The sequence below is a fragment of the Mustela nivalis genome (assembly GCF_964662115.1).
Source record: "Mustela nivalis genome assembly, chromosome: 8".
Lineage (NCBI taxonomy): Eukaryota > Metazoa > Chordata > Mammalia > Carnivora > Mustelidae > Mustela > Mustela nivalis.
The window spans coordinates 37,540,546-37,560,317 of NC_139027.1; the positions used below are offsets into that span (position 1 = coordinate 37,540,546).

The 19,772-nt window shown below is 42.8% G+C and overlaps 1 long non-coding RNA gene and 1 gene segment (V, D, J or C); one reads left to right on the forward strand and one right to left on the reverse strand.

The window, feature by feature from the left end:
* Positions 1-19,772, reverse strand: part of LOC309870879 (immunoglobulin kappa variable 4-1-like) — a 73,947-nt gene that overhangs the window by 28,257 nt on the left and 25,918 nt on the right.
* LOC309870885 lies at positions 6,580-8,214 on the forward strand. Its single transcript, XR_014314866.1, has 2 exons — positions 6,580-7,728; positions 8,100-8,214. It is a non-coding gene; the product is annotated as an uncharacterized lncRNA (long non-coding RNA).

Genomic DNA, 19,772 nt, shown 5'->3' on the forward strand with positions numbered 1-19,772 from the left:
CTGGGATTGAGTCCTGCATTGGGCTCCCAGCTCCACGGGGAGTCTGCTTCTCTCTTTGACCTTCTCCTCACTCATGCTCTCTCTCACTGTCTCTCTCTCAAATAAATAAATAAAATCTTTAAAAAAAATTAGTGTGTCACATTTCTGGTTTAGGACAAAGAGCTCTGTCACACAGTTAATTGATTTGCTGTAGACAGGTCTACTGGGGCCTGTGCTATGCTGGGAACTACTTGTTGAACAGTGAGTAGGTTGTTTGTGAGAAGGACCAAGTCTTGCTGAAGAACCGGGAAGTCTATACTATGAGTCTTCCTCTGGACTTGCCAGAGTGTCCACAATGTCCTTCCTAACACAGATGCATGTACCACCAAATGATAGGAGAGGTCATAGGACCCACTTGCATAGAGACCTAAACCTGATACAGTCCCTCCTGGCTCTGCACCCACTCTACACTACTGACTTCAAAATTAGCTCATAACCAGAATGGTGTAGCTTATCCAACTTTGGAATGTGTTGTCCCAACACTCAACACTCAACAAGGTAGTGTGCTTCAGCGTCAGTCGTCAGAGGTACAAGATGCAAGCACTTGTCCTTTACTCCAGAGAGGATGTCCCCATATTCCTCAGATATCTGGACCCCTGACATAGCCACCAGAGTGGGGGCCCAAGTGAATTTTTGTAGGGTTTGATTGCACTGTTTGAGCACATGTGTTTTTGTAAGTAGGTGAAGTCCTCACCACTTCTCACTCATCATGTGCAATTAATAGCATGTAATTGACAGAGTATGGCCTGGCGGGATGCTCTGGGGGGTGTTTATACAACGCATTGCAGCAGAGAGCAGGGAGTTAACATAGCCCTGGGCCAAGACTGAGGATGTGACTAGCTCTTCACTGCAGGGGAAAGCAATGTCCACCAGAGAACTGCATTACATCATATGCCATGCCCCCTGCTGGTAGACCTTGTATTTGGCCAAGCATGGGGTAAGCACTTTCAAAACTTTCACAGGCCCAGAAGAGGGAGATAACATACCCAGAGGAGAATGGGTCCTGGTGGGGGGGATTCTTCTGATAAATTTAATTATTGAGTATTTTAAGCAATATGAATGCCCCATAATTTGCATATCTTCTTCCTCTTAGATCTGAAGTGTTTCTGCCTCTCAGAGTCTTATAACAGAGTCTCTGGGTGTGTGGCAGAAACACACTGGACCCATGGAAAGCAGCAAGATGGTGACTCCATCACAGCTTCTTGGCCTTCTGCTCCTCTGGGTTCCAGGTGAGAATATTTACACAAAGCAGATTAAAGTGGGGGTATGATTTTCATGCCTGATTTTATTTCTTCATTGGGAATCCTTCCATAGATGAATTTAGCATATTTTAAAAATAAGTAGTATCCTATGTCCCACCTAACGAGATACTGGTGACTTCCATGTACATATCATGAGGCTCTGCCAATGTTTCCTGTGTGGTTTCAGCCTCCCATGGTGAGATTGTGCTGACCCAGTCTCCTGCTGTCCTGTCCATGGCTCCAAAAGAAGGAGTCACCATCACCTGCGGGGCGAGTCAGAACATTAACAAGTGGTTAGCCTGATATCAGCAGGATCCAGGGAGAGCTCCTAAGCTCCTGATCTATGCAACATCCAAGCTGGAAACTGGGGTCCTGTCGAGGATTAGCAGCAGTGGGTCTGGGACAGACTTCACCCTAAGAATCAGCAGCCTGGAGCCTGAAGATGCTGGGACCTACTACTGCCAACAGTCTAACAGCTACCTGCCCACAGTATTACAGGTCAGAACATAAACCACCAGGGAAGCAGATGTGAGGGGCTAGGCTGACCCCACTGCTTCTCTAATGTCTGCAACTGCTCAGACAGTTTCTCAGAGGCAGCCACAATTTGGAGATTATGGGAGCTTTGGGAGAATGGCAAGGAGGATCCCCGGTCTCCTGACTGACTCCCTTTCCCCCAGATCATTTTACCTGAGGAGTGTGGGTGATGGCATCTGCCAAGGTTTGTACAGCAAAAAAGAAGCCACTCTAGGTATTCCAAGCAGGAATTGCTTCCTGTAAGGAAGCAAAGTCTAAATGTCACTCTTTCAAAGGCCAGGGGATATAGTAATAAGAGAAACAGACACTAGAAATGGTTATTCATCAGTAATATCCCATAAATCAGAGAATTTATACCATTGGAGATACAGGCTCCCTAGCCACGTGATCCCCAGACCTGTCTAGGAGGGCCAGGGATGGAGGGGATGATGCCCTAACCTCGGCAGCCCCTCCCCAGGTGATTCTCCAGTCCCTCACTTATCACTCATCTGCCTGCAGGTGCTGATGAAATGCTTTGTTTCCTCCTCTTCTGACCTCCAGATCTAGGGTAAGGTGCCTCGTGAGCAACTCTGTAGGGAAACATAGAGGAAAGGGGGCTCAGGAAAATGTGCTTCCAGAAGTGATGGTGGTGATGGGGAGTTGACAGAAGACAGCCTGGGATGATCACTGTTTTTACATCTCTCAGAAGTTGGCCAGTTAAGGGAAGGCCCCAGAATATGTGTGAATATGCTTCTAGCTATCATCATTGGGTCATAACAAGAAGATTTTGTTAAGTGACTGAGGGAACAGATGGTTGAGGAAATTGTGTCATGTATATAGAAATAACCTGACAATGAAGGACTTTTGTGATTGGAAAAAAAAAAAACAAAACTAAATGTGGATGAAGCATTGTTTTTTTCTTAATATAAGAATATCTTGTTGCTTAAAATTCTCTATAAATGAGAGCATCATCAACAACCCTGAAAGTCTGTGACAAATGTGAAATAGCTGTCTCCACCTGATACCTACTCATATGGCTCTCCATTTTAACAAGATGGCAGGAGAGTTGTGTAAGGTTTAAGATGCTCTGTTATAGATCATTTTTACTTCCCATAAATTAGTCTTTCTTTAATTTTCTATTTTCATTGAAGACATTTCTATTAAAAGCCACCTGTTAAGTTAAAGCCACATCTCAAAAAACCCTCCAAATTTACTTCCTAATTCACACAAAATTAAATTACAAGCTTTTTTAGACTGTATATTTGGAAAAATATAATTATTTGGAAACAAGATGGTCACATAACCTAAAACAATAAATGTAATAATTATTTGTAGAAATTTAAAGAATTACAAAGACCACAAAGACCAAATTATATGCAATTCTGTCAGAATGACTGGACTTGGATTTACTTGCTTTGTGGTTTCTGTACCCTCCCACAGCTTGCCATGAGCATGTTGTGCCATGGGAGTCACCACACTCTGTCTTGGCTGTAGATCAACCACAATCCGTAGGTTAGAGAACCATTCATCTCCCTGCAGAAAAACCACATAGATGAGCCCCATGTGCATTATTCAAATTATTGTCAACATGAACATCCATGACTATAGACATAAATGCTTAGTATGAGAAGCCACTGAGTTTTTGAATGGTTTGTTGAAATAGTGTGTCAAATCTGACTAGTACAGTTTTTATACATCTCCACATAGAAATTGACAGGTTTTATTAAGCACGATGGCATAAAAAGGAATACTTGGAAATCCATTCATAAGAAGATGCAAAACAAAGAAATTTTTTTTAAATATTTGATTTAAAAGTGTAAAATTCACCCCATTATAGAAACATCTAACTGAGATTACTTTGAGTAATAGTGACAAATTGTGTAGATCATTTAGACTTATTAAATGTGGTTAAATCTAAAGTTCATTCATATATATTCATTCATGTATATATAAATGTATGTCTATATGCATATATATGTATAATATACATAAATGTAGATACAATTCTCACAATCAACTGACTAACACCTCCATCAGGCTGACACATGCAGAATCATGTTATGTCCCTGCACTTGGTAAACTGATGCCCCAAGCAGCTCTGACCCTGTACTCTCTTCTACAGTGATTGGGGTTCACTGAAAACCCCAGAAAATGTCTGTCATAGGTATAGGTGACCGTTAGACATTCAAATGGTTACCCAGTTCCTGCTATTCTTGCCTACAAAATCTCTTCTTGAACTGCAGAGTCATGACTGTGGATGCCAAGCATAAAACCCAAGGGAGAGACACAACTTCTCACACAGAGCTAACAAGGAACCAGAATCCCTGATAGCAACTGTTTATACATCATGACGAAGCCTCTATATGGGAAGGGGTCTTCTGCACATCATAGGAAAAAGATAATGTAGAAGCAAACATCACAAAATGAAACATTATTGTTCTGTCTCATCCTCTTAGGAAGTGCTTCTCTAAGAAATTTCTTTGTTGTTATGGAGTATGTGTGTGTATCTATTCATTTGAATGTCTGTCTGTGTGTCTTTCTGGGGGAGAGAGAGAGAAGTATGACCGATACTCGCCAGATGTAACAAATGGTTACCACAAATGGCATCCTCACTGCCAGAAGCATAAATTCTGTCTTTGTCCCTATTCTCTTACCCAGGAATATAATTCTCTACTTGCGAGTGAGAGATTCTTTCCTACCCCTGTAGGTTTTTTACATTCATCTTCACATAGAGTATAATACGAGAGGACCCAGGATAAGTTTCATTCATTTTAAATCATTACTGAATTGTTTTAAACCATTAACCTGAAAGGCCAAACCCCAGAGACTCCTGAACCATCTCCAGATCATCCTGGGAACCAGAGATCACTTGCCAGTCAGCTGGAATGGGAGTGGGACTTGTTTCCTCCTGGACATTAGCTGACAGGAATCCAAACATGTTGACCATTCACCACCCATAAATGGACTCTGGACACTCATGTCTGTATCATCAGGTTCTCCGGAGCCTTCTCAGAAGGCAGGGCTATGAGCACTGTGTTCAGGGAGATCTTGCTTCCCAAAAGGCAGTAGGGAATTTGTCTCTGTTAGTTTCTCTCCAAACACAGAAGACATTTTAAGTTACTGCTCTCCCAGGAGAGGGACCTGCACCCTGTCTTTGGCTCCTTCCACTCTGCCACACCCACCATGGGATTTGCATATTATCCCCTGGGGAGGACCTTGCCTTGGAAGTCTGACATAAAGTTCAGCTCTGAGCTTGTGTTTACTTACTAGGACTCCACAGTTCAGCTTCTCAAAATGAGATTCCCATCTCAGCTCCTGGGGCCGCTGATGCTCATCCTCTAGAGGGTGATAATTTGCAGTTCTTTAGAAAAAGGGATCCATTTCAATCACGGGTACCAAGAAGCTACTCAACAGACCTCCTGTTGGACAAACTCCCTCTGCTGGGTGGCTTCATCTCAGTTCTCTGGCAAGGATAAACTCATCTTTTCTCAGAAAGAACTTACATTTGGGCTCAGTCAGGACACAGGTCTGTTGTCCATCAACTTGGCCAAAGCGCTATGAGTTTGAGCTTTTTTACTTGAGAAAATTTATAGATCAAGTTCTACAGAATGTATAACAGAATCATACTCCCCACCCACACACCCTGACCCCAGAATAATGGACTCACATAACCAAAGCAGCAAGAGCATTGCCCCAAAGGACACAAATCACACCCTGGCTTCCACTTTTATGGATTCCAATTAGACATCTGCTGGTAAAGAGACAAAAGTGCAGTAAAACCCACCTGTATAAGGCCTTGCTAATTCAGGTGACGGTGGTCAAGATTAGTGAATCTAGAGTTCTTTTCCCCACCTGGACCTCATGGAGGTTCTTGTTAAACTCCTTACAAATGCTGGTCATTTCTGTGTGGTGTGCCATGACCTGCTCAATGGGGTCCATTTTACTGTCCAGGATACAACCTAGTTTGTAAACACGAAGGACACAAACACTCCTGTTTAGAATTAGGAATGCTCTTCCTTCAGTCTACGGGGAGTACAAGAAAACTTCAAAGCCTTTAGACAAGAAAGAAAGCTTTACAAGATTTTACATTTTCTACTTATTTTAAGGCAAGACATTATGAGATATGTAACCAAACAGATAAGGAGACATGTAAAATTTTCATTTAAAGTTTTGTAAGAAATAGTATAATTTTTGAAATTCAAGCATTCTTAGGAATACTTTGTAAAAAAAAAATAAAGAAAGAAAAGAAAACTTTAAACTGATACACAGTAAATAAACATGACAGATATATAATTTCCAACCATATATCCACATATTGAGGTTTCACATATCGTAATGGGTAATGCAAATCTGATCCTTTTTTTAGTTACTTGACACACAGTGTTAGATAATGTAATTCTTAATTTAACATCCATAATGAATAGTTTTTCAAACTCATCTTAAGATATGCACTGTCTTGTATTTTCCATTTGTTTTTGTCCTGATTTTTTTCTTTTTCACTGGCTTATCTTCCTGAATTCCCTCACTAGCAGGATTTGTTAGGAAGGCTGCCATTTTCAAGGGTAAGATTCAGTATTGCACTGGCTAGCACAGAAATCACAGAAAAGGACAAATTAAACGCTAACTAGTCAACTATGGGACAAGGGCTCTACTACTTCTACTTCTTCCATAGTTTGTATTCAACAACCAAGTCTCTATGCTGAGATCAGGCTTTGCTTTCGATACCATTTTTACACTAACTCTATTAGATTTTACACAAAATCTAACTCTTGGAGGATTTCCTAGAAGATATTCAGACTGAACTTTTCTCCTTATCATGCCTGAAATTTCAGTTATTTTTCAATTCAGTATGACTTTGGATTTAAATTACTGGAGATCCAATAGAAGTACAAACTCCATTCTTCTACAGGATTTTGTTTGCAGAACAGTGACTTGAGTTGTGAGATAATTTGAAGTTGATACAATTCTCACAAATGATCCGATATGACATAATGTCAACCTGACACGTGACGAACCATCAGTATATGTCCCTTTTTTAGTGAAGGGTCTCACGTATGTCATATGGTGTGTGTGCCACTAACTATCTGCTTACCTCTCTCTCTCTCTCTCTCTCTTTATCTATCTAACTCTGGGGACAGAGAGAGAAACATGACAGGATACCACAAGATTATAACAAATGGTTACCACAATCTTCATACGCATTAGCTGAAGCATAAAATTCTGTCTTCTTTCCTATTATCTTCTGCAAGACTATGAGTTCTCCTCCTGTAAGTGAGAGATTCTTTTCTACCTGTCAAGTTCTTCTCACTTTCATCTTCTACTAGAGTAATATTCACAAAGCCCCAGGGTGAATTTAATTCTTCATTAATCATTACTAAATTGTCTAAAACCATTAACCTGGAAACAGCAGATCCCAGAGACTCCTGAACCATCTTCAGTTCATCCTGGGATCGGGAGATCTCTGGTCAATCAGCTGGAGTGGGAGTGGGACCTGTTTCCTCCTGGACATTAGCTGACAGGAATCCAGGAGGATAGCTATTCACCTGCCAGACATGGACTCTGGTCAGACATGGACTCTGCTTTCTCAGAAGGCAGGGCTAGGAGCACTGTGTCCTGCCACAGATCCTGATTATCACAGGGAGATCCTGCTTGCCACAAAGCAGTAATCTGTCTCTGTTAGTTTTCCTCCAAACAGAGAAGACATTTTAAGTTAGTGCTCTCCCAGGAGAGGGACCTGCACCCTGTCTTTTGCTCCTTCCATTCTGCCACACCCACCACAGGATTTGCATATTGTCCCCTGGGGAGGACCTTGCCTTGGAAGTCTGAGATAAAGTTCAGCTCTGAGCTTGTGTTTACTTACTAGGACTCACAGTTCAGCTTCTCAAAATGAGGTTCCCATCTCAGTTCCTGGGGCTTCTGATGCTCTGGGTCCCAGGTAAGAGCAAAGCTGGGAGGAGATGGGAGATTGCAGTGAGGAGGGTGAGCTTTTGGGTGCTATTAGTCCCTATGTGTGTTCTCTCCAGGGGTGAGATTGCCCTCCGAAAAGGGGTATTAAATATTGAGATCTGTGAAAATTATGAAGACTCTGCAAGGACAAAAGAACAGTGCTTTAGTGAGATGCTGAAGGAAAAAAAATGTGGCCACTCTGTGCCCTGCAATTCTTGGGTTCTCCATGGAAATTGAATATATTTAGAATAGGAATCCAATCACAAAATAATGATTTGGCCTAATATAATCAAAATTTAAAATCATAAAAATGGATTACACTCTTATTCCATAATCTGTACTTAACTCTCATTATTTTAGGATCCAGCGGGGAGGTCGTGCTGACTCAGACCCCACTCTTGCTGTCCGTCACTCCCGGAGAGCCGGCCTCCATCTCCTGCAGGGCCAGTCAGAGCCTCGTACACAGTAATGGAAACACCTATTTGCATTGGTACCTGCAGAAGCCAGGCCAGTCCCCACAGCTCCTGATCTACAAGGTTTCCAACCGTTACACTGGGGTCCCAGACAGGTTCAGTGGCAGTGGGTCAGGGACAGATTTCACCCTGAGAATCAGCAGGGTGGAGGCTGATGATGTGGGAGTTTATTACTGTTTTCAAGAATCACATTTTCCTCCCACAGTGGTTCAAGCCCGAACACAAACCTCTCTGTTTGGCGGGCACGTGTGTTGCCTGAGCAGGGAGCCGGCACAGCAGAGACTCTGAGCTGTGGTCAGAGGCAGGTGCTGGGGAAGTCAGGGCAGTAACATGCAGCTGAGTGCTCTGGACCGAGTCCTGGCCCTTGGACGCCAACAGCCTCAGCGGGGCACAACCAGCTCCAGAAGTGACGTGTCATCCTGTGGGGCTGAGCGGTGAGCTGCCAGGACAGCTGTCCTGAACCTTAACCGGACCCTCCCAGCCTGTACGCATGGGTCAGGGACAATTACTCAGCCTGAGTGTCAGAAACCCTAGGCATATTTTGTGGCAACACAATTACATACATTTTTTTTATTAAATTTATTTATTTTCAGAAAAATAGTATTCATTATTTTTTCACCACACCCAGTGCTCCATGCAATCTGTGCCCTCTATAATACCCACCACCTGATACCCCAACCTCAAAACTCCCCGACACTTCACAGTCCATAGTCTCTCATGATTCACCTCCCCTTCCAATTTATCCCAACTCCCTTCTCCTCTCTAACACCCCTTGTCCTCCATGATATTTTTATGCTCCACAAATAAGTGAAACCATATGATAATTGACTCTCTCTGCTTGACTTATTTCACTCAGCATAATCTCTTCCAGTCCCGTCCATGTTGCTACAAAAGTTGGGTATTCATCCTTTCTGATGGAGGCATAATACTCCATAGTGTATATGGACCACATCTTCCTTATCCATTCATCCATTGAAGGGCATCTTGGTTCTTTTCATAGTTTGGCAACCGTGGCCATTGCTGCTATAAACACTGGGGTACAGATGGCCCTTCTTTTCACGACATCTGTATCTTTGGGGTAAATACCCAGGAGTGCAATTGCAGGGTCATAGGGAAGTTCTATTTTTAATTTCTTGAGGAATCTCCACACTGTTCTCCAAAGAGGCTGAACCAACTTGCATTCCCACCAACAGTGTAAGAGGGTTCCCCTTTCTCCACATCCTCTCCAATACATGTTGTTTCCTGTTTTGTTAATTTTGGCCATTCTAACTGGTGTAAGGTGATATCTCAATGTGGTTTTAATTTGAATCTCCCTGATGGCTAGTGATGATGAACATTTTTCATGTGTCTGATAGCCATTTGTATGTCTTGATTGGAGAAGTGTCTGTTCATATCTTCTGCCCATTTTTTGATATGATTGCCTGTTTTGTGTGTGTTGAGTTTGAGGAATTCATTATAGATCCTGGATATCAACCTTTTGTCTGTACTGTCATTTGCAAATATCTTCTCCCATTCCGTGGGTTGCCTCTTTGTTTTTTTTTACTGTTTCCTTTGCTGTGCAGAAGCTTTTGATTTTGATGAAGTCCCAAAAGTTTATTTTTGCTTTTGTTTCCTTTGCCTTTGGAGACATATCTTGGAAGAAGTTGCTGTGGCTGATATTGAAAACCTCCCAAAAAACAAGAGCCCAGGACCTGACGGATTCCCTGGGGAATTCTACCAAACTTTCAAAGAAGAAATAACACCTATTCTCTTGAAGCTGTTTCAAAAAATTGAATCAGAAGGAAAACTTCCAGACTCTTTCTATGAAGCCAGCATTACCCTGATCCCCAAACCAGACAAAGACCCTACCAAAAAGGAGAATTTTAGACCAATATCTCTGATGAATATGGATGTTAAGATTCTCAACAAGATCCTAGCCAACAGGATCCAACAGCACATTAAAAAGATTATCCACCATGATTAGGTGGGAATTACATACATTTTTGAGCTAACAAAGTTTGTGATATTTTCAGTAGGATAATATTTGATATCATTCAGAATTTATTACTGCTTATTTTCCCACTCTCTGAATTTCTTCTTTCCCACTTATACTGTTAGAGCCTACTTAGCCAGAGTGAGCCATTTTGTTGTTTATGCAGTAAACTTAGATTGAACCTGCCCCTTCCAACCCAAGAGAAAAGCACTTAGAAACAGAACTAGTGAAATATGACTGACCAGCCCCTGATAACAGAGCCCACATACAAGGATGTGTCCAGCCAGGTGGAAACGTCCAATCAGTGAAAGGGCATATATTACCTCCCTACCTGCCCAGGATGAGCCAGGCCAGGTGGAAACGTCCAATCAAGGGAAAGTGCACGTATTACCCGACAAGGAGTGTGAGCCCCGCCTTTTGGGCTCCAGACAAATTCTAGCCAAGGTCATAGGCTGAATTAGATGACTATCATGGGGTAGAATGTAATTCCATTGGCCACCTGTGCGTGGCCAGGCTCAATCACATGGCCTTTACTCTATAAAAGTTAGTCTGTGAGACTGGGAGGGGTCGCCTCTTTGCAAGAGACGGCCCTGGCCGGTCAGTTTGATTCTCGATGCTTGGTGCAAAATAAAGCTTTGCTTGACCTTTGCTTTGTATCGGTCTCATCCTTTTATCCATGGACCCTTTCAATACTAACTGTTCTTGTACTATGTTCTCTAGGTAACACTCTATACACACACTAACCCCATAGGAAATATGGCCGAGAACAACTGTAAACCTTTTTCTTCAAGCTCCCAAACAGACTTGGAAACCCATAGCAGATATAAGCTGCTAATCCTATAAAGACAATGTCCATATATACAATGAAATTTTACCCAGCCATAAAAAGAATGAAATCTAGCCATTTGAGACAACATGGGTGGACCAGTAGGCTATTATGTGAGTTGAAGTAAGTCCAGAGAAAGACAAACATCATATGATTTCATTTATATGTAGAATCTAAAATATAAAACAAAACAAACAAAAGCAGAATGACCCCTGAATACAGAGACCAAACTGGTGGTTGCCTGAGGGGAAGGGAACAGGCAGGAGGGGAAGAATGTGTGACATAGATTGGGACAAACGGGCTTCCAGTTATGGAATGCGTAGGTCACAGGGATGAAAGGTACAAGGAAGGGAAATAGTTTATGATATTTGAACAGTGTTGTGCAGAGAGAGAGGGTAGCTACACTTGCAATGAGCAGAGCATAGCATACCAATATGTCAAAAAAAATTATGAGAATTCTTCAGGGAATTTAGGATCTCAGTTTTGAAAACAGCTATGGCAATGTAAACTAAGTAGCCACAGTCCTAGAAGTAAATGTTAAGTTTAAATAGTGTCACATTTGATGAAGAGCACTATTTTATATGAAGCTTCATACTAAACATTCTTTAATAAGACTATTTGAGGATTAGTTGTAATTGAAGGACAGAGGCAGAATGTAATAAATAGGTGTTCTTAAATGTATACAAATTATGGAGCTATTGTCAGTTTCATGTTTTATATCTACATATTATATTGCAAGCAATGTCAGAAGAAACATTAAGATATGGTATACATTTGTATCTGATATTAAATCCAATTTACACAAAACTAATTTGTGTGAAGAGTTAAGTCTTTTCTTTTAGAAATGGTTCATCATGTCTAGACATATTAAAATTTATAGTTCAAACAATTAATCAGAAAGACAGCATAATGTCATTGCAGACTATAAAATATTCCAAACAACTCAGGGCTTTTTTTTCTTTTGCATCAGAAAAAAACTTTTCAAAATTAAAACTTACTGAAAAATATTTGAGATCTTGTATTTTGCCAAAAGACATTGTTATTTGCAATTACATATGGTAACTGAGTTTGCTAAAAGTACAAATTTTGATGCCATAATAAATGAAATTGCAGAAAAACAATCCAGAAAAATCTTATACTCAGTCAAGATATCAAATTAATAAAGTATTACCATCTATTATACATATTTATTGTATTATTTTAAATTATAATACACAAATATTCTTGCAAGTTTATCTGTTTGCAAGCTTATCACAAACTTATTATAATATTTCCAAGTTTATTGAAAGTATTATTTTTCAGTTCTAACACACAAGTATTATTTCTGCAAATATTATTTGTTTTTATTTGCTCTAGCCCTGTGGGTCTGAGAACTTCAGCCCTACTGGCCAACAGAGCCAGGTGGTCAAGGGGTGCTGGGGCACCAGACAAGTGCACAAGCTCTTTCCAGGGAGACACTAGGGACCTGGAGCTGGGCAGAGAGAGAATGCAGAGTACAAACACAGTCTTCCCCGATTTCTAGGGAGGATTGCAGGCAGTCCATAGATGTGTTCTGAATTGGAAGCCTAACTGTCAGGCAGCAGCCTTTAAGATCTGAAAATAGGCTTCTTTGAGGGTAAGACTGGGAGGTAGAGGGGTTCCATCTGCTCCCTGTTTCTTTGTTCACTGTTCTCTTGGGGAGTCTCCATGCACTGCCCCGCTGGCTTCCAGATTGAGGTGTTTTGGGGCCGGTTCCTCAGGTGGAAGTTTTGCAAGTTGAGGCACTAGAAGTTGGGTCAAAACCCTTTGCTCTTCAGGGAGCAACCGGGAGTTACAAGATCCCTTCCAATGGTATATGGTTCTGTTGGAGGTGGAGTTCATAGCAAGAATGTGTCCCAGCTTTGTGCACGTGTTCCAATGTGGGTATGACCTCTTTAACCCATTCTCTTGCAAGAATATTTGTGTATTATAATTTAAAATAATACAATAAATGTTTAGGAGTCCCTCAGCTAGTATCTAGATGTCTCACAGTGGGAGTTGTCCCATACATAGCTGTAGGTTCCACGTGTCCATGGGAGGAGGTGAATTCTGAAGTCTCCTGGAACATCGACCCTGAACAAGAACTTCTTTTTCTTTGGATTCCTGTGGAAGATGTTTGGATCAAGGATTTAAATATTTCCTCTTTTTTTGTATTAGCATCATTGACACATAGGGCTATCCTATTTCAGCTGTACAACATAGTGATTCAACAAGTTCATACATTATTCTATGGCCACATCTGTCACCATACAGTGCAATTACAATACCATTGACTTGATTCCTTATGCTGTTAAAATATTAAATAAATAAATAAATAAATATTTCTTCTTTCTGAACTTTCATTTTCTAGAGAGCTGGTTGTCTGATATTGACTTGCACAATAATGGAGCAATGTAGGCTATTACTGTATTGTCATGGTTCCCTTTTTTCTATTTCTACAATTACTTTATTTCTACTAAAAAACTTTTTAATCCCGATGAAGTCCCAATAGTTCATTTTTTGCCTTTGTTTCCCTGGCCTTTGAAGAGACATTCAGAAAGAAGTTGTTGTGGTCGAGGTCATGGAGTTTGCTGCCTGTATTCTCCTCTAAGATTTTCATGGATTCCTGTCTCACATTAAGGTCTTTCATCCATTTTGAGTCCATTTTTGTGTATGGTCTAAGAAACTGGTTCAGTTTCATCTTTCTGCATGTGTCTGTCCAGTTTTCCCAATATCTTTCATTGAAGAGATTTTCATTTTTTTCCATTGAGTATTCTTTCATACTTTGTCAAAGATTACTTGACCATAGAGTTGAGGGTCCATTTCTGGTTTCTCTATTCTGTTCCATGGGTCTAAGTGTCTGTTTTAGTGCCAGTACCATACTGTCTTGATGATGAGAGCTTTGTAATAGAGCTTGAAGTCTGGAATTGTGATGCCACCAGCTTTGGCTTCCTTTTACAACATTCCTGTGGCTTTGGGGGTCTTTTCTGGTTCCATATATATTTTAGAATTATTTGTACCAGAGGAAGATACAAATCAGCAAGGTGTGAGTGAGGAGGTCCTGGCTTATAAGTCTCTGTGGTCCTTCCATTTATGTAAATTAGGCAGCCATAGGAGAGGGAAGGTTCTCAGCACTTTTGTGAGGTGTGTGTATGTCTGGTCCAGGGCATTATTTATGGGATCCTGTCCAGACAGGCTTAATTCAATCCTGTTAGCAAAGAAAGCCTTACAGGGCAGTGCAGAAAGTAACTTTGTTTTAAGAATGATCTAAGTTGGGGGTGGGCGCCTGGGTGGTTCAGTCAGTTAAGTGTCTGCTTTCAGCTCAGGTCATGATCCCAAGGTCCAAGGATCCAGCAGATCTCTGGCTCTCTGCTCAACGGGGACTCTGCTTCTCCCTCTGACTGACTCTCTGCCTACTTGTGCTCTCTCTCTCTGAGAGATAAATAAATAAAAATCCTAAACAAACAAACAAAAACAAAACAAGAGTAATGCTCTGGAGGAATGGCATCACACCTGCTGCACCTTTCCCTTCATGAACCAGGCTGTCGCCAAAACGGAGCCCACTGAGAAAAGCCCAGCATCTTCTACAGTCAGCCAAGTCCAGGGCACCACAGATGGCCACAGTGCGGTCTCCCAGACTCGGATGCAGAGCCCATGACCTTCAGGGTATCTGAGGGAGCATAGCTGGGCCCACAGCTAGAGCTTTTGTTGCTGTCTTTAACACTGTTGCCCTTGCTGGCAACAGTAATTGGCTGCGCATTAGACCCCCAGGCTACTGGTGGTGAGACAGTTAAAGAGTTCCCACCCACATCCATGCCTGCTGAGGTGAGCCAGGACCCCCGAAGCTAGGCTTGCTGAGAAGTAAACAAGTAGCTTAGGGGAAGCTCCAGGCTTCTGATGGTACCTGTTTAAGTTGCTGGAGCTTATGTTGGAGCTGGTCTCTGAGAGGATGGTGACTCTCTTCTCTTGGGAAGCAGCCAGAGAGGCTGGAGACTGGGTCAAGATGGTTCCCCCACTGGAAACTAAGATCACATGGGAGAGACAGAAGAGATGGAAGCAAGCAGAAAGAGAGGAAGGGAACGTCTTCCTAGCATGCAACATGCAGATTTGCCAAAAGACTCAACCCAAAGAAAGAAAAAACTGGTCCTAGACTCCAGCTCTGATGGCAAAGAGGTTGTAAGTTTTGGGCTTTCCTTTTTTCTCAGCTGTGATACTAAACAGCAAGACACTGATAATTTGAGCTGGAAAATCCATGATGCTGGCTGAGCCCTGTCACCAGCTAAACACCTGCTCTCCTAATGATGCCCGTTGGAAATAATTCCAAGGGTATTCTGGTTGCAGAGGAAGAAGCAATTCAGCAGCAGGTGGGTGAGGGGGTCTTGGCTTAGAAGTCCCTGTCGTCCTTCTACCTGTAGAAGCTAGGCAGGCAGAGGAGAAGGAAAGTTCTCAGGGCTTTGGGGAGGCATGTGGACCTCTGGACCAGGGCATCACTTACACGTTCCTGTCCAGACAGCTTAATTCAAAACCATTACCAAAAAAAGGGGCAGTGTGGGTGGTGAATTTCCTCTGTAGTAAGAATCTGCTGTACATAATTTCCATCAGCAAATCCCAATCCCCAGAGGGGTGCTACCTCTTCCCCTGGCCGCTGCTGAACTGAACCTTATTCCATACATTAAGGTCTCTGTAAAGACCTCTGAACCCCAAAACATAGGGAAACTAGAACCCCAGAGTGTGATCTGGAGCCTAGATAGGTGCAAGGATGTTCCACGAATGACAGGCACTGGCTCCCTCTAGAGAAGAGAACCAGCCCCCATCCAACTATCAGGTGGAGCCAAAACAAGTCTTTTTTTTTTTTCTTTTTCTTTCTTTCTTTTTTTTTTTTTTTTTGTGAGCCAAACATTTACCTTTCCCTCTGAAACTGAATGATACACAGCCCTTGGCTCAATAGCACGACAATACATGTAGCTCTCTGCCCCTTGCTGGTTTTAAAAGGATCCTACGTTTTTTGAGGGGCTAGAATATATATTCCATTGATTTTCACTCTAATTCTTATATTTCCTTCATTCTACCTGCTTGGATTTTATTTGCTCTTTATTTTCTAGGTCCTTAGGGTAGGAGCTTGGGTCATTCATATGAGATGGTTCTTTCTTTCCTAATTCAGGCATTTTTCAAATTACATGCCTAATATTATTTATCAATTTATTACAAATGTAACACAAAGCCAAGGGAAACATTGACTATTTCTTCAGTTGGGAAGCAATAGGAGAAATATGAGAAGCTAGAAGGGAAACATGGCCCTGAGGGGTAGGTCTGATGCTGTTCATGATCCATTACCTGAGGAGCTTTTGTATTTGATGTCCTAGGCACCAGAGACTCTTGGGAGAAAGAGAATGGAAATAAGCAAACAAAAAAAGCCTTATGTAAGTGGGATAGTTGTATCAAAGAGATCTTGAGGGTTGGGGGGTATGACACCTACACCGCAGGGTTCATGCCCTCCCATTCAGTGTGGGCAAAGCCTGTGACTTCCTTCGAGCCAATGCAATCTTGCAGAGGGGAAGGGATTTGGCAGATGTAACTACCATCCCAAGTCAGTTGATTCTGAGTTAATTAAAATGAAGATTATGATGGTGGGTCCTCACTAAATCAGGACGATGCCCTTAAAGGAGAAATTAAACTCTCTTTCTTCTGGATGGATTTCCCATTGCTGGGATGATTACTAAGGATCTCACATGTCAGGAACTTTGAGTGGCCACTAGGACATTGATATGACCTCTGTCCTGTAGCTACCAAAGGTCAGGACCTTTAGTAAGATAGTCACAAAGAAAAGAATTCTTCCCACAACCTGAAAAGACCTTGGAAACCGATTCTTCAAGCCTCTGGATGAGAAGGAAGTCTGGCCAGCACCTTGTTTCTTCCTGGGCGACCCCAAGAAGAGAACCCAGGTAAACTCTGCCCAGAAGCCTGACTCCTAGAAACTGTGTGATGATCAATGTGTATTTTAGCCACTGAGTTTGTCCTAACTTTTTGTGGGGCAATAAAAAAGGAATATGACAGTAAAATTCCTAAATGGTGACACACTGTTACAAGCTTAGAAACTAATGGTAATCTGAGGACACTGACATGTTACAGGGTACTATTTGTCAGTTTCCCCAGCTCCCCTTGGGGAGGATACAGAAGCCCAAATGATAGAAACGTAGGAGTGGAGACAGATATGAAAACTGACCCTTCAATCTTTGTCACTGTCTACACTCAGGTTTCTGGAGTTCACTCTACCTGTAATGTTCTACAAAACAGAAAAAGCAGACAAGAGAAGACCTTGGCCAGATACATGATGGGTATCATAGAAAAAGGACATGAAAATCAGGCAAAGAGAAAAGGACAAGTAAATATGTCTAGGACAGAAGAAGTTGTTTTTGAGAAAGACACAGAGATGGAGAAACCTGAATCAAAGGAGCACAGACAACTACATCCAGTTCTTAGTTTCTGAACAACATGGAGAGTGACTATGTGACCCCTGAAGTCATATGATCATTAAATTATACAACAGGTTATGAGGAAAACACAAACACACAGATATGTGTCAGTCTGAGACCTTCCTCTCTCATAGTCTGACCCTTTTACCCAAACCGTCCAGAGACGCTGGGTCATGAGGAGGAACATATGAAGGATGGAGCCTCACTGAGCAGCCTCCTGGGGAGGGTCTTGTTTACACCCAGAGCACCATGAGAGGAGTCTCCTTACTCTGCTGGCAGTGATAACTGGCAGCATCACCATCTTCCATAGGATCCATCGTGAGACTGAATTCAGTCCCAGACCCACCACCGCTAAATCAGGCCGGGACCCCAGACACTTGACCGGATGCTTTATAAGTCAGGATTCTCAGATGCTGTCCTGATTTTTGCTGATACCATGTAATATAGTGTGTCATGCCCAAAATGTCACGGACTTTCGACTGGTCTTGCAAGAGATGGTGACCCTGTGCCCTGGAGACACAGTCAAAGAAGCTAGAGACTGGGTCAGCACAATGTCCCCAGTGCAGCCTGGAATGTGAAGCACAACAAATTTGCAGAAGTACTGAGAACATCCCAGTGGAGACCCACAGCACTGATGAAATTGTAGTCAAAGTCAAGGACAACACTCTGAGGAACCAGAAAACAAAATGTAACTGAGCAACTGGAACCCCACACCAAATGCTTGAATTCCAGTCACCAAGAACCCAGACACACTGAAAGCATGGTGACCACAGTGAGTTTTCCCACCATTTTTCCATGTGCCCCCCCTCTCACCTGGAACCCAGAGCAGCAGGATCCACAGCAGGGGAGCCCCAGACCCCATCTCTGAAAGCTGGACCAGAGGCTTGCTCCTCAGGGGTCCTGACCAGCTACCTTAAAGGATTTTGAGAACAACCTAGGGTTTTGTCTAATGACACAACTTGTAAATCAGCTCAGAAGAGCTTGAGGTTGTAGCCAAAGGGGACACCTGCTCTCAGAACACCCTGTGGGACTTTGGGTGGCCAGAAATTTCCTAGTATAGCTCAAGCATGTCCCAAGGGATTTGGGGACCAGTTTCTTAAATCTTTGCCTTCTAGTCTGAGATGCCACATGGGAGAGTGCCCTGGGCTCCATTACTGTGAGTTTATAGGTTATTTCAGGAACACTCTTAAACCCTATAATTACCACAATTATGTATTTCAAGTTGTGATTATTGTCTGGAACAGAAAACCACGGGGTTATAAAAGTGTGAACCAGGGTGGCCTGGATCCAATGGGGAGAGAAAGTGGGCCCCACTGAGTAAAAGACCTTAAATGAAGTCCTGACATGTCCTCAGCACCTGGAAAGGGTAAGAGGGCTGAGCATGGAACCTTAGTGAAGGCTGAGAACAGACACTAATCAAGGAACTTGCCTCAGTGTGGATAAGCCCAGGACTCTATCTGCTCAGTCCTAGAAACCAATGTCCTATCTTCCTGAAGCCCTCCCAGGCAGAGCAGTCACTCCTGCTCAGAGTGGAGAACCCCCCCCCCCCCCGTGCCCAACTTCACGTTCAGCCTGCCTCTAAATTGACGTGTCATGTTCAGGTACCGTGACAAAGCCCAAAAGACAAACCCGTGTGAATCCCAGCTCGCAGGGCAAGAGCACATCCTCTATCACCTCAACAATTTCTCATGAACTAATTCTTCATCTTCTACAAAATGCCCTCTCAAGTGGCTCCCAGTGACTTTTCCCAGACAGGATCATGCTGAGCCACATGTGACTTACCACCACCTAATAGATCATTCTAGTTGTTTGTCATCTGTCAGGGGGAGGGCCAGGTAAGTGCAGGGGGCTGAAGGGAGTGGCCAGCAGGCAGCACCACCACGTACCAACACAACCTTGGACTCTGCAAGCTCTGCCAGCTGGGCATTTACATTAACCTCCCACCTCTATTGCCTCCACCACAGGCATGATGCTGCTCACCGGGTCTTTTCCACAGAGAAGGTCTGAACAGACTTGGGCGGGCGTGAGGAAGGCTGGTAGTGCCAGATCCTCAGGCTCCTGCTCTTAAGGTCCAGCTGAGAGAATGTCCCCAAGTTGAGAGTTCCCTCAGGGGAGATGCTCGTGCTCCCTGAGAAGAGTGGTATTGGGAGGGGACAGGAAATGAATGCCACCAAATGCACTGGCTAGCTTAGGGCCTGGCCTCACCTTGGGAGGTGAGCCTCACTCTGGCTCTAACAGAAACACAGCATCTCTGCATCAGCCCAGTGCGTCTCTGATGGCAGCTTCCAGTGG